The sequence below is a fragment of the Oryctolagus cuniculus genome, chromosome 12 (assembly GCF_051225735.1).
Source record: "Oryctolagus cuniculus isolate XC-2025 breed Fujian yellow rabbit chromosome 12, ASM5122573v1, whole genome shotgun sequence".
NCBI classification, from domain to species: domain Eukaryota; kingdom Metazoa; phylum Chordata; class Mammalia; order Lagomorpha; family Leporidae; genus Oryctolagus; species Oryctolagus cuniculus.
In genome coordinates this window covers 107,547,203-107,560,870 of record NC_142878.1, presented here as the reverse complement: position 1 = coordinate 107,560,870, position 13,668 = coordinate 107,547,203, and the positions used below count along the sequence as shown (strand labels likewise).

The 13,668-nt window shown below is 42.9% G+C and overlaps 1 protein-coding gene and 1 non-coding gene across 13 annotated transcripts in view; both read left to right on the top strand.

Moving 5' to 3' along the window:
* PEAK1 (pseudopodium enriched atypical kinase 1) overlaps positions 1-13,668 on the top strand; it is a 346,647-nt gene that overhangs the window by 200,938 nt on the left and 132,041 nt on the right. The gene's annotated exons all lie outside the window — the stretch shown is intronic.
* Positions 4,047-4,154, top strand: LOC127487826 (U6 spliceosomal RNA). The gene has a single exon (XR_007915073.3). It is a non-coding gene; the product is annotated as a U6 spliceosomal RNA (small nuclear RNA).

Here is a 13,668-nt window from a genome sequence, read left to right as displayed (position 1 = left end):
ATTACCCTATGATTCATCACTTCTGCTGGGTATGTGTCTCAAATAATTGATAGTGGGGTCTCAAAGAGATACTTATAAACCCATGTTCATAGCAACATTATTCCCAATAGCAAAAACATAGAAGCAGTGTTAAGTATCCACTGCTGGATGCGTAGATAAGTTAAATGTGATGTTAATAAAATGAAATATTCAGCCTGAAAAAGGAGAGAAATTATGACGTATACTTTAACATAGACAAACCTTCAGGGCATAATTCTCATTGAAATAAGCCAGTCACAAAGAGGCGTACAGTGTAGGATCCAGCAATATGAAGTACTTAGAATAGTGAAAGTCATGGAGCTGGGAAACAGGATGGTGGGTGCGGGGCTTCAGGGAAGAGAATGGGGGTTGTCAGTGGATACAGCCTCGTGGTTGTACAAGATCCAGGAGTTCTGGGGTGGATGGAGGTGATGGTTGCACTTTGTGAATGTGATTTTTACCCTGGAGCATATGCTTAAGCTAGTTAAGTTGCTATATTTTAAGTGTTTGTTACCTCAATTTGAATAGTTTTTTTTTGGGGGGGGGAGGCATTATAATATGATTTTTTAAATGGAAGCCCACTGGGAAGGAGGTTTACCAAAATGTCAGTAGTGGTTTGAATGAGTACGGATCTGTGCTCCATGTTGCGTTCTTTATGCTGTAGTGGAATATGCAGATGTTTTACAGCCAGCTTGCATTGCCTTTACAATTAGAAGATAAGCGTGATTTTCATTTCCGGGGAGGGGGGATGGAGTGAGATAGCACGTGGAGGAGCAGGTGATGTTCTCTGGTTGGCCGTGCACACAGGCTGCTGTGCTGAGACTTGTTCTCACCACTCACGGGCTGCCCTCGTCCTGTTAAATCTGCATTGTGTGTTGGAAGAAGGTGATTCCATCAATTCTTTAATTCTTCAGATGTATTTTTAGGACTTTTGTTGGAAAACAATTATTTCTGTGGGCTTACATCTGCTCTAACATTAGATTTTAAAATTCTCTACTGCTGAGATAATTGCAGCAGAAATATTCTCTGGTAGAGTGAATGACCAAAGAATGAGTGCATTGAGTGGTGGAAATTCTCCCTCCACGCTCACATGGCCAGCAAGACAACAGCACTGCAGGGCAGTGAGGATCTGATCGTGCTGTGTGGAAGAGCTAACCTTTGAACACACCACAACAAGACAACCCAGGAAGAGAAGGTTTATCTCAACTCTCACTGAGAGCCTGGCCCTCAGATGAGGGATGTGGCGGGTAAGGCCACCACTTGCAATGCCAGCAACCCACATGGGCGCTGGTTTCGAGCCCCGGCTGCTTCACTTCCCATCCAGCTCTCTGCTTTGATCTGGGAAAGCAGTGGAAGATGGCCCAAGTCCTTGGGCCCCTGCCCCCACGTGGGAGACCCAGAAGAAGCTCCTGCCTGGCTCCTGGCTTGGATCAGCTCAGCTCTGGCTGTTGTGATCATTTGGGGAGGAGTGGACTAGTGGTTGGAAGACCTCTCTTTCTCTCTCTCTGGCTCTACCTCTCTCTGTAACTCTTCCAAATAAATAAAATAAATCTTAAAAAAAAAAGGTAGGGACCTGTAGCAGGTGGCAGGAGAAGATTAACAGGAGTTCTGAGAACACAGTTTTACCCACTGACTCATTTTGCCAACCATAATTCACAGTAGATGTTTTAAGTAATTGCACTCAGTTGAAATATCACTAAACATGAGGTGATCAGAGAGCAAGTGAAGTGGTGACATTCCCCTCTTTCTGTCACTGCAAGAGAAATCACGTGCCGTGTTCTCCTAATAGGGAAAATTGGAAACTAGAAAACAGCTCTCCTAACGTCAATGCTCAAGTGATTGTCCCCATATGCTACCAAAGAATAGCAGAGAAAAAGTTAACATTATTATTCTTGCTTGTACTTTTTAAAGATGAACAGTTCTGTCACATAGCCCCAGGAAAAGTTACCTAAAAATGCCAAATTAGAAAAATGAAGGGAAACTTGATCCTAAAGAAAATCATTTTTCTTGGAGAATCGCCAGCTTTTGTTTCCTACCACTCACTTGGCAAATAAAAAGAGAGAAAACAAAGCCTTCTCATGCTGCCCTGTACTCTGATGATGAGACACCATGGTCCATTACGTACTTCCTGCTTTCGCGCAGGTATGTTTCACGAGAGGACTGGTTACAGGGAGACAAAACATCCGTTGTTTAAATGCAATGGGAGAAATGTGCAGTTGTTACCTTTATTTCCAGGTAGATTTGTTCAATACTTCTGTATTGAACTCCACCATATATCTGCCAAGAATGGAGAAGCACCAGGACTCTTGGCCACTTCAATTGCACCCTTTCAAAACCAGCAGGCAGGTGTTTTTTTGTTTTGTGTTTTTTTAAATGGTGGCAAACCACAGAGAAGTAACACTTCACAGCCATGAGGATAGCTGTAGCCAGAAGGAAAACCAGGAAGGAGGGAATGAGGAGGGAGGGACAGAGAGAGAGAAGGAAGGAGGACAGAAAGTAGCAGGCGTTGGCAACGCTGTACCGGAATTAGGGCTTAAGTACATGAGTGGCAGGAATCTGAAAGTTTCAGCCATTGAAGACAAGTTTGGAAGGTCCTCAGAACATCAGACAGTGGCGGTGGATGGCCTGGAAGACACCAGTGACGATGCTTGCATCAGGGCCCGAGCGCCTGGGTCTGATTCTTAGCTCCAGCTTCCTGCTACTGCAGACCCTGGGAGAAAGTGGGACAACTCAAGTAGTTAGCCCCCTGCCACCCGTGCAGGAGACCTGGATTGAGGCCATGCTCCTGTCTTCTACCCAGTCAGGGCTCTGTCTCTCTTTCTCTCTGCCTCTTGAAAACAAGAAGTTAAACATAGAGTTATCACCTGACCCAGCAGTTCCATTCCTAGGTAGACACAAAAAAGCATTGAAAACAAAGTCTGAAACAAATATTTGTACACAAATGTCCATAGCTGTGTTATTCATAGATAAGCCAATTATGATCATTCAGTAACAGAACAATATTGAGAAATCTTCAAATATTTGTAAAATAAGCAGCCCATTTGTAAACACTGCGTAGGTCAATGAGAAAGTCAGAATAGAAATTATATTTTTAGTTGAATGAAAGTGAAATCACAACATATCAAAATGTGGGGATGCTTGTAAAGCAATAGGAAATTTCTAATTAAACACTTAATTAGGAAAGAGGGAAGAATAGCCTCAAGTCAGTGACCTGAGCTTCCACTATTAAGAAGTAGAAAAAGTTGAACAAATGAAACCCAAAATAAACATAAGGAAAGAATGAAAAACTGAAATCATTCAAATTTAAAACAAAAGCAATAAAGAAAATAAATGAAACCGAAAGAGTAAAATTAATACCCATTTAACTAGACTGATAGAAAAACACGACAAATTACAAATGTCAGGATGAAGTGGGGGATTGCAGGTGCATATCATACAGATATTGCAAGGACAGTACAGGACTGGAGCGGGTTTTAGCCTGGCAGTGAAGACGTGCACATCCTACATGGGAGTGCCCGGTTTTGATGTCCGGTTCTGACTCCTGACTCAGCTTCCTGCTAATGCAAACTCTGGGAGGGAGTGGTAATTGGGTGACTGGCACTCAGCCTGGGGAACCTGGATTGTGATCCTGGCTCCTGGCTGGGGAGGTAGCCAGTGGATAGGGGAGCCTTTTCTCTTTGTCTTTTATTTATTTGAAACAAATAAGAAAGAAACATTGTGGAACAGCACCGAGGCACAGACAGTTTAAGCCTTTGCCTGTAGGACCACCATCCTGTATGGGTGCCAGTTCAGCTCCCAGCTGCTCTACTTCCGATCCAGCTAATGTGCCTAGGAAAAACTACTGAAGATAGCCCAAGTTCTTGGGCCCCTGCCACCAACCTGGGAGTCCTGGAAGAGGCTCTTAGCTCCTGGCTTCAGCCTGACCTATCCCCAGGCTGTTGAGACCATTTGGGAAATGAACCAGAGAATGGAAGATCTCTCTGCCTCTCTTTCTCTTTCTGTAACTCTGTCTTTCAAATAAATAAATAGTGCTTGCTTTGGCAGCACATATACTAAAATTGGAATGATACAGAGAAGATTAGCATGGCCCCTGTGCAAATAAATAAATACATCTTAAAAAAAAAAAAAAAAAACAAAAAGGAAAGAACAGAACATTGTGCCCATAAATTCAAAATCTTAAATGGAACATTTCTTGATTGATCCAAACTAACAAAGCTGACTCAAGAAAATAATACATAATTGAATAGTTTTATATGGATTGAAGAAATTTAATTTGGGGCTTAAAACTTCCCACTAAAGAAAACTCCAGACCCAGGGGCCTTTACTGGCAAATGCTACTAAGGAAGTATTTAATGAAGAAATAATATTGATTCTGCACAAACTGCCAGGAAATAAAAGAAGACAGAGCACTTCTCAACTCATTTATGAAGCCAGTGTTATTATGATATCAAAATAAGTTGAATGGATTACAAGAAAGAAACCTATAAACAGACACAAAAGTCCTCAAGAAAATATTAACAGGTCAAAATCACCAATATGTAAAAATGATACTGCATTATGACTAAGCAGGCTTTATCCCAAGAAGACAAAGCTGTTTTGATTTTTAAAATGAGTCAGTACAAATCACTATCTCAGCAAATTAAAAGGAAAAAAGTCCATGTGGTTATCTCAATTCATAATTTAAAAGTTTCTGCAAACTAAGAGTAGAAAGATTTTCTCAACCTGGTAGATGGAAATATAAGTATCTTTGTGATGAAAACCCAAGTATTTTCTTCCTGAGATGAGGAACAAGGCAAGGATCCCATAACCAGTTCAGTAAGGCAAGAAAAAAAAAATAAAAGGAATACAAATTGAGCAGAAAGAAATAAAGCTCTATTTGCAAGTGAAATAATTTTATGCAGAAAATCCTGGACAATCTGCCCCCAAAATATACTAGAACTAATAAGTGAATTAGTAAAGTCACAGGATTCAAAATTATTATATAAAAATAAATCATGTCTATTATTTAGAGATTAAAATTATAGAAAACTCCACCTACAGGAGCACTGTATAGGACTGTGAAACATGAAATACATAAGTATAAATCAATGAAACATGTGCAGTGTCTGTGCTGATGAGCTACAGCTACAAAGCACTGTTGAAAATAATCAAAGATCATCCCAGGAAGAGAAGGGAGACAGTGTGTTCAGTTGTTGGAAGAGGCCAGTTGTTAAGATGCCAGCTCCATCAAATTGTTCTGTGGATCGAATGAGATCCCTGTCAAAATCCTAGTGGAGATTTTTTTGTGGCAGTTGACAATCTGATTGTAAAATTTATTTGGAAAGGTAAAAACATCTAGAAAAGAGCCAAAACAGCTTTTAATAGGAACAAAACTGGAGGACGCACACTGAGACTTACTGAAAAGCTACTGAAATCAAGTAGTGTATTATTAAAAAGATAGATACAACACCTGGATCTGTGGAGAATACAGTCTAGAAATAGATGTGTGTGTATGTGTGCTTCAGGAAGTGTGTGGACAATGGGATTAAAAGACAGGTTTACTTTGGTGCAAGTTTTGAGATCTGTGCATACTAGGGGTCATCAAAAAGTTCATGGAAAATATATGTTGTGAAAAAAGTAAATGTGTGGATTTCAGAATTTTTTTGTACCTCACAAACTTTTTAAGTACTCTTGTACATATAATCAGTTGACTTCTGACAAAGGTGCAGAGATAATCTAATGTAAAAAGATTAGTCTTTTAAACAAGTGGTGCTGGAACAGTTAGACAGCCCCTTAAAACCAAAAATCAAAAGGAACAAAAGGGCATCAGTCCATACCTTGACATAGGCCTCAGAGATCCATGAAGAGGAGATTGGAAGAGATTCTGTTTGGTAGAAGTGGAGGACAAGATAAGACTACAAAGAATTGAAACTGGTCTGCCAGAGGGAATTACTGCAAAAAGACTTGTTTATTCGACTCACTTATTAAGTACCCTGCTGTTGCAACTCAGAGGCTGCCTTGGATTGGAGATCCCTTGAGGAAGTCACATTTAAGCAATAGCCACACAGCAGTGCGAGCTGCCGTGGGGTTGCCATGAGGGCCCAGAGGAGGAGTGGCGAGTCGCCTGCACTTAGCCTTCCCCAGCCAGCGCCATGAGCCCTGAGTGTGGAGAGGAACTAAAAGCTGGAGTGTAATTTATCCATTGTCCCTTTGAGGATTTTGAGAAATTGTTCATTTGATTGCTAAAGTGGAATATGGATCTCTTCCATCTGCTGCCTCTTGAATCTGTGATAATTACCCCAGACTCAAAGAATAGACAAAGTGAAGAAATCTGATGGGGTTTCCTTTTGTCTTTCCTGTTTGCTGTCGTTTGATCTGCTTCGAAGTGGGTTGCCTTGCTCTGGCTTCCAGTTGCTAGCCATTCTGTACAGTCTCTGTCACACAAGGAAATCAACAAAAGGTTTTCTCCAGAGGCTACCAAAACTCTGTAGGGATGAAAAGGTTTTTTTTTTTTTTTTTTTTTTTTTTTTTTCCACGAAACAGTCTCCATCATGTTCCATGCACATGGAAAAGGGAGCTGCCTGTGATCACTTGCCAGCCTTCTGTGGGTTTCTAATGCACATCCTCATCTCTCTTGGAGGGATTATTCATGACAACTTGTTCTCACACTTTGCTCAAAGCAAGTACTACTTCTATCCCCCCCCCCCCCCAGTCTTCTATCACATAGCAGGGGCGCTGGTGGAGATTGCTTTTCCATAAAAAGAACTGTGCCACCTACTCCTCAAATGCCGCTGATTAAGAGAATCAGTGATTGATTTTTCCTGGGGAATAAATTAGGCCTTCCCTTGAGAGTGGAAAGAAGGAAATAATGGTATGTGAAGAATGAAGATGGCTATGTTATGAGGAAAATGTTTATGCAGTTGCCATGGAAACAACAAGTAGGCATTCAAAACAGGAGCTTATATCTCTGTATTTGTCAAATATAAATCAGATACGGATTGCATTCATTCTCTTTTTTGGCCCAGATTTAGTCTGACATATGGTTGTGTAAAATATGCTCCTGCTTTTGTGTATTCTCTTAATATTTGTGGGAGCCTGGCGATACACAGGCTGCCATGTTCTAAAAGCATGGAGTTGAGGCACAGAAATAAAACCCGAGAAGGCAGTTCTCTGCAAGTAATCCCTAAAATATATATATATTACAGCGCATAGTGCCCACTGCTGGGCTTTCCAGTGACTTTCATAATTGCCAGACCTAATTAATTTTTATTAATCTACAGTGTTGGACCTAATTGGCATGACTATTCATGAGTGATGTCAGGTGCTGAAAATGCAAGGCTTGGTAGTTTAATCTCGTTCCACGTGCGTGGTCTCACTGCTCGCGTGGAATAAGGCGCCACAGTCCATCTCTGAATGAACACTTTTCTGTTGCAAGGCATCAGTGGCCTTCGTCTTCACGCCTACAGTGAGGCAGGGTGGAAATCTAGAGAGGGTACATGTGCTTTTTGATGGGAGATTCCACAAAATGTTTCAGCACTTGAACTCTTTTTTAGTGACCGATACCAAAGGTAGGTCAGAAGATGGCAAACCGTAGGCCCTCCCTGCTACCCCGAGTGTGCGTTTGTGCCCGCCCCATGCCTCCCCACCCACAGAGGTCCTAAGCTGTGACCTTCAGCGCCCACAGCCAGGAGCAACCCAGTGTCGCCGCCATGTCCGTCACATGGCCAGAGCTGACCATGAAGTCTGTCATCCTGGTGGTGGCAGTGCCTTGGCCAAACCCCTGGGAGCTGCCCCGACTGTGGGCGTGTGGCAGCATCCGCAGCGTGGGCAACACGTGCCAGGCACTGCCCATCAGCCCCTGCTGTTAGCGTGATCCCAATGCTGGCCTTTCCTGAGGTGCTCGGCCTCATCCTCCGAGCCCACCGGCCACAGGACGTGATGTAGAGACCACCACTCCGCATTCTAGAATGGACTTCCTGACACACACTTGGGCACACGCAGGTAGTGCCCCGCAGCAAAGTCCTGGTTTGCATACCTGTCGTCCCCGCCTGGCGTTCCCTGAGTGATGGACTTCCGGAACCACTCCCCAGTCCAAGCCCCCCACCGGGGAGGAGGCCCATGCACTCACCTGCTGTGGAGGCTGTGTGTTTAAGGATGGGTTACACTGGTCATCCCTCTCATCGCTGGGTGTCTCTTCATGGAGTATCGGGCGTGTGTGGAGCAGCTGCTCTCCCAGCGCCGGGGTAACCTCAGGTAGAGGGTCGCCATGTGGATGAAGCCACCCTCCCTCCAACCCCAGCTCCCTCGTGCCCGGCGGTGCTGGCCTGCAGGGTCTGGCACCTGCGCTGTGTCCAGTAAAGCTCTGGGATGCAAACTGCAGCTGCAGCTACTGCCTTTTAATGGGGGACACAGACCAAAATAGTAGGAAAAGCTAAACGCAATTAGAATAGGCTCCTCTCCCGGGAAGTGGGGAGTTTGCCACTTAACTCCAGTACCTTGTCTTTTCACAGCAAGGTTATTGGCCATTTCATGGTCGTCAGTTTATGGTCCTGTGTATTTCCCTTCTCTTCGACTTCCTCAAAGGCATGTGCTTTGTGAGCAGAGAGCCTAGAGGCTTACTCTCTTGTTAAAACAGTAATTGCTTATGTAGTCCAATAAATGTAACAGTAATTTAATGAGACCAAATAGCTGTAGAGATTAAGCAGTGGGCTTTTCCTAAGAGGTAAATTTTAAGTCAAAATTGAACAAAGAAAGACCTTCTAGAGGGCGTTTTGGCAATATAAATAAAAAGTTTTGAAAATATATACCCTTTGATTTAAAAAAGTGTCTAAGAATTTATCTTAAGGAAACAATGCTGTGTGCAAAGATTAAATTGGGAGAATATTTATTAATTCTGTATATAATAGAGATATGCTGGAAACTACTTAAGCATCAGGTCAAAGGAATGCATATAAATAATTTTGGCACCAATCCAGAAAATGAAAACGGGGTATAACCATTTAAAATGGTATTATAGGGACCGGTGCCGTGGCCCAGCCTCTGCCTGGGCATTAGCATCCCATATGGACACAGGTTCAAGTCCCGGCTACTCCTGTTCCGATCCAGCTCTCTGCTAATGTGGCTGGGAAAGCAGTGGAAAGTGGCCCAAGTGCTTGGGCCCCTGCACCCATGTGGGAGACCCAGAAGAAGCTCCTGGCTCCTGGCTTGTTCCAGCTGTTGTATCCATTTGAGGAGTGAACCAGCAGACGGAAGATCTCTCTCTCTCTCTCTCTCTCTCTCTCTCTCTCTGTTTCTCCCTCTCTGTAACTCTGCCTCTCAAATAAATCTATAAAAAAAGATACTATAGAACAATATGTATAAATATGGAAAAAGCTTTGTGATATCTTCATTGACAAAAAGTGGTGTTTTGTTGGAATTGTATAAAGTTTGTAGATCAGTTTGAGGGAAACTAATGTCTTTACTCTGGTTGGGTCTTAAAATCAATGAGCATAGTATGTCCACTTAGTTAGGTCTTTAGTTTCTTTCATTAGCTTTTTGTAGTTTTCAGCATTCAGCTTTTTTTTGTTTGTTTGGTTGGTTTTTTGTTTTTGTTTTTGTTTTTGTTTTTGTTTTGTTTTGTTTTGTGACAGGTAGAGTTTACAGAGAGGGAGAGAGACACTAGAGAGAAAGGGTTTCCTTACGTTCGTTCACTCGCCAAATGGCTGCAACAGCCGGAGATACGCTGATCCAAAGCCAGGAGTCTTCTCCTGGTCTCCCACGTGGTTGCAGGGGCCCAAGGAATTGGGCCATCCTCCACTGCTTTCCCAGGCAACAGCAGAGAGCTGGACTGGAAGAGGAGCAACCAGAACTAGAACCCGGCGCCCAAATGGGATTAACCTGGTGAGGATTAACCTGGTGAGCCACGGCGCCAGCCCCCCCCCCCCTTTTTTTAAAGTTTTATTTAATTTGAAAGGGTAAGGCAGAGTTATAGAGAGAAGAGAAAGAGAAAGAGAAAGAGAAAGAGAGAGAGATCAATCTTCCATCCGCTGGTTTACTCCCCAGATGACCACAATGGCCGGAGCTGTGCCTATCAGGAGCCAGGAGCTTCTTCAGGTCTCCCATGTGGGTGCAGGGGCCCAAGGACTTGGGCCATCTTCTACTGCTTTCCCTGGACATAGCAGAGAGCTGGATTGGAAGAGGAGCAGCCAGGACTCGAACCGGCGCCTATATGGGATGCCGGCACGGCGGGCAGCCTTACCCGCTATGCCACAGTACCAGCCCCCAGAATACAGCTTCTATACCTGTTTTCTTGAATTTACACCCAAGAATTTCTTTTTTTCTGTTTCTTTTTTTATTAAAGATTGTATTTATTTATTTATTTGAAAGGTAGAGTTACAAGACGGTGAGGGAGAGACAGAGAGAAAGTTCTTCCTTTGGTTCACTCCTCAAATGGCTGCAACGTCTCGAGCTGCGCCGATCTGAAGCCAGGAGCCAGGAGCTTCTTCCGGGTCTCCCATGTGGGTGCAGGGCCCAAGCATTTGGGCCTTCCTCCACTGCCTTCCCAGGCCATAGCAGAGAGGATGGGATGAGGAGAAACCAGGACTAGAACCGGCGCCCATATGGGATGCCGGTGCCGCAGGCGGAGGATTAACCTACTGCGCCACAGCAACAGCCCCGAGAAGGATGTTTTTTAAATTTTGGTTTCCTTCACTATGTTGCTTGTGTACAGAAATGCACTTGGTATGTTGACTTGTATCTTATAGTTTTAAAATATTCCCTTATCAATGCTAAGAGGCTTTCGTGGCTGCCTTGGGATTCCCCATGCGTACAATCATGCCATATGCAAATTGTTTTCTTCCTTTGCTCTTCAGGCTGCTCATGTTAGTGTACTGAAAGCCAACTGTCTTTTGTGTTTTGATCTCATTTCCTGTGACTTAGGGAATTAGTTTATTAACCCTCAGGATTCTTTATGTGTGCATAGATTCTTTAGGATTTTCTATCTATGAATTCTGTGGGTGATAATTTCACTACTTCCTTTCCAATTTAGATGCCCTATTTATTTTTCTTGCCTAATTGCTCTAGTTTGAAAACCTGGGACTACATTGACTGGAAGTGGTGAAAGTGAGAATCTTTCTCTCGTTCATGACTTTCGCTTGGGAGGTGGTGGGGTGAAACTGTCAGTCCTTCACCATGTAGTATAGTGTTAGCTGTGGGTTTCTCACAAATGCTCTTTCCTTAAGTTAGGAGAATTCTAGTCACTCCACATTATTTCCGTCATCTGATATTATACTTCATCATTTTTAGCCACTGTGGTCAGTGTGTAGTGATACCTTATTAGAATTTATGACATTGAACTCTTTTCCATGTTGGGCACAGAATTTATTTTTGTATGATTCTTTTCCTTTGAAAACAATGTCAGATAATTTACCAAATTAAATGTATGCTGAATTCAGCAGGAGTCAGGCTCTCTTACTGTTTAGTTTGTGTCTCTAGATTTTTATTGTCAATTTTACTTTCATTATAGCTGTGGGCTTACTTTTATAATAAAGTAAATTTTTGAAAAACTGGGTCTTACAATGTAACCTACATGATCTTAGTAATTTATGAACACCTAAACATTTTTAAAGAAACAGGAGGAAATAATTTTTTACTATGGAAATGGTGAAGTATTATATTTACTTTTTTTAAAAAAAAAGACTTATGTACTTACTGGAAAGGCAGAGATACAGAAAGAGAGAAAGAGCAGAGAGACAGAGGGAGGTCTTTCATCTGCTGATTCACTCCCCAAATGGTCACAGGAGCGTGGAACTCTATCCCGGTCTCCTACAAAACAAAAAAACTGAGATAGGAAACTGGAAGAAAAATGGGCCCAAAACAGTGAAGCCCTGAACAATCTCATCTGCGTTTGCAGATGGGAACTGTAATTTAGAGTATGCCTGGGAGTGGGGTACAGTAAACGGCCTATGTGACCACGGGGCTGCTTTATGTCGATCCTGCTGGACAAACAAATGTGTGAGTCTGTCTCTCCCTCCCTTTATTCCTCCTTGGTATCTCAGATATGAAAACAGATAGTGTGGGTGCTTTAAAAGCCATGGCAGTGGTCCAAGGTTGTCAGACCACTCACTCTCCGTGTTCGTGACCCAGCCCCCAGTGTTGCTGCCATCACAGGCATCAGTCACAGGCCGACAATCTGTCTGAAGAGCCAAACCCAGAAGAGCTTTCGACCCGGAATCACAAGAAAACCAGTACCAGAAAGGACGGCACCAAACTTCACAAATGGAAGAATAAACACCCAGGAGAGCAGAGTTAGTAAGGAAAGCAAGACAGGACTTCAGAATAAAAATAACCACCATCTCTTGGGACAGGCAAGATGGCCCTGCATTCATTTAAAAAAAAAGAAAAAAGAAAAGAAAACTTCAGAGGTTTTTGAAGCGAACAGCTCAAAAGTAAGGACAACAAATTAAGGAGAAAAAAGGTAAATTGGGAGACACTGAAGATAGTTGGAGAAATAAGCCTGTAATTATATGGATGTCGTACTTGTTAACAACGCTGGTTGCAAAAAGACAGTGAGGTAGAGTCTTCAGATTTCTTGGGAAAAAATAATTAAGAACTTAGAGTTCAAAACCTACCCAAATTATAAAACTGATATTTTCCAGGCATACAAGGCCTCACAGTGTAAGTGTAGTTACCAGAAGAAAAGCAGCAGAATGTTTTACGTCAAACCCTTTGAGAAAAAAGAAAATGGAACACAGAAAACTCCACCTCACATAGCAAGGAAAGAAAACACAGAAGCTACAAGGAAGCACGAAAAAAGGAAATGCAGCCATCACCTATCAAAAGACAACCTCTCGGGGTGCCAGATTCTGTCCTGGTTGCCCCTCTTCCAGGCCAGCTCTCTGCTGTGGCCCAGGAGTGCAGTGGAGGATGGCCCAAGTGCTTGGGCCCTGCACCCCAAGGGAGACCAGGAGAAGCACCTGGCTCCTGCCTTTGGATCAGTGCGGTGCACCGGCCACAGCGCGCTGGCCGCGGCGGCCATTGGAGGGTGAACCAACGGCAAAGGAAGACCTTTCTCTCTGTCTCTCTCTCTCTCACTGTCCACTCTGCCTGTCAAAAAAAAAGACAACCTCTCAAATCAATCTGAAAAAAAGCTGGCTGTTTACAAGCAGCACATGAAACATAAACAGATTGAAAGTTTGGGGGAAAGATTAATATGTCAATAAAAAGAGAAAATAGTAGGCATAGCAATAGAATTCAGAAAAACAGCTTTGAAGCAAAAGACATGAAGAGATATTTCATTACTTCCTTTCTGTACTCTTTTATCAAAATGAGTTTATTTAGTAACATACCTTTAATACAAGGAAAAGCTAATAGATTTTAAAACTTTGATAAAATGGCTGTCCTGTGGTGCAGTGGGTTGATCTACCATTTAGAACGCCAGCATCCCATGTCAGAGTGTGAGTTCAACCCTCACTGCTCCACTTCCAGTCCAGATTCCTGCTAATGCACCTGTGAAAACAGTGGAAGATGGCCCAAATAGTTGGGCCTATGCCACCCATGTGGGAGACCTGGGCTCCTGGTTTTGGAAAATCTCTTTCTGTCTCTCTTTCTTCTTCCTTTTTCTTTTTTCTTTTTTTGACAGGCAGAGTTAGACAGTAAGAGAGAGACAGAGAGAAAGGTCTTCCTTTTCCATTG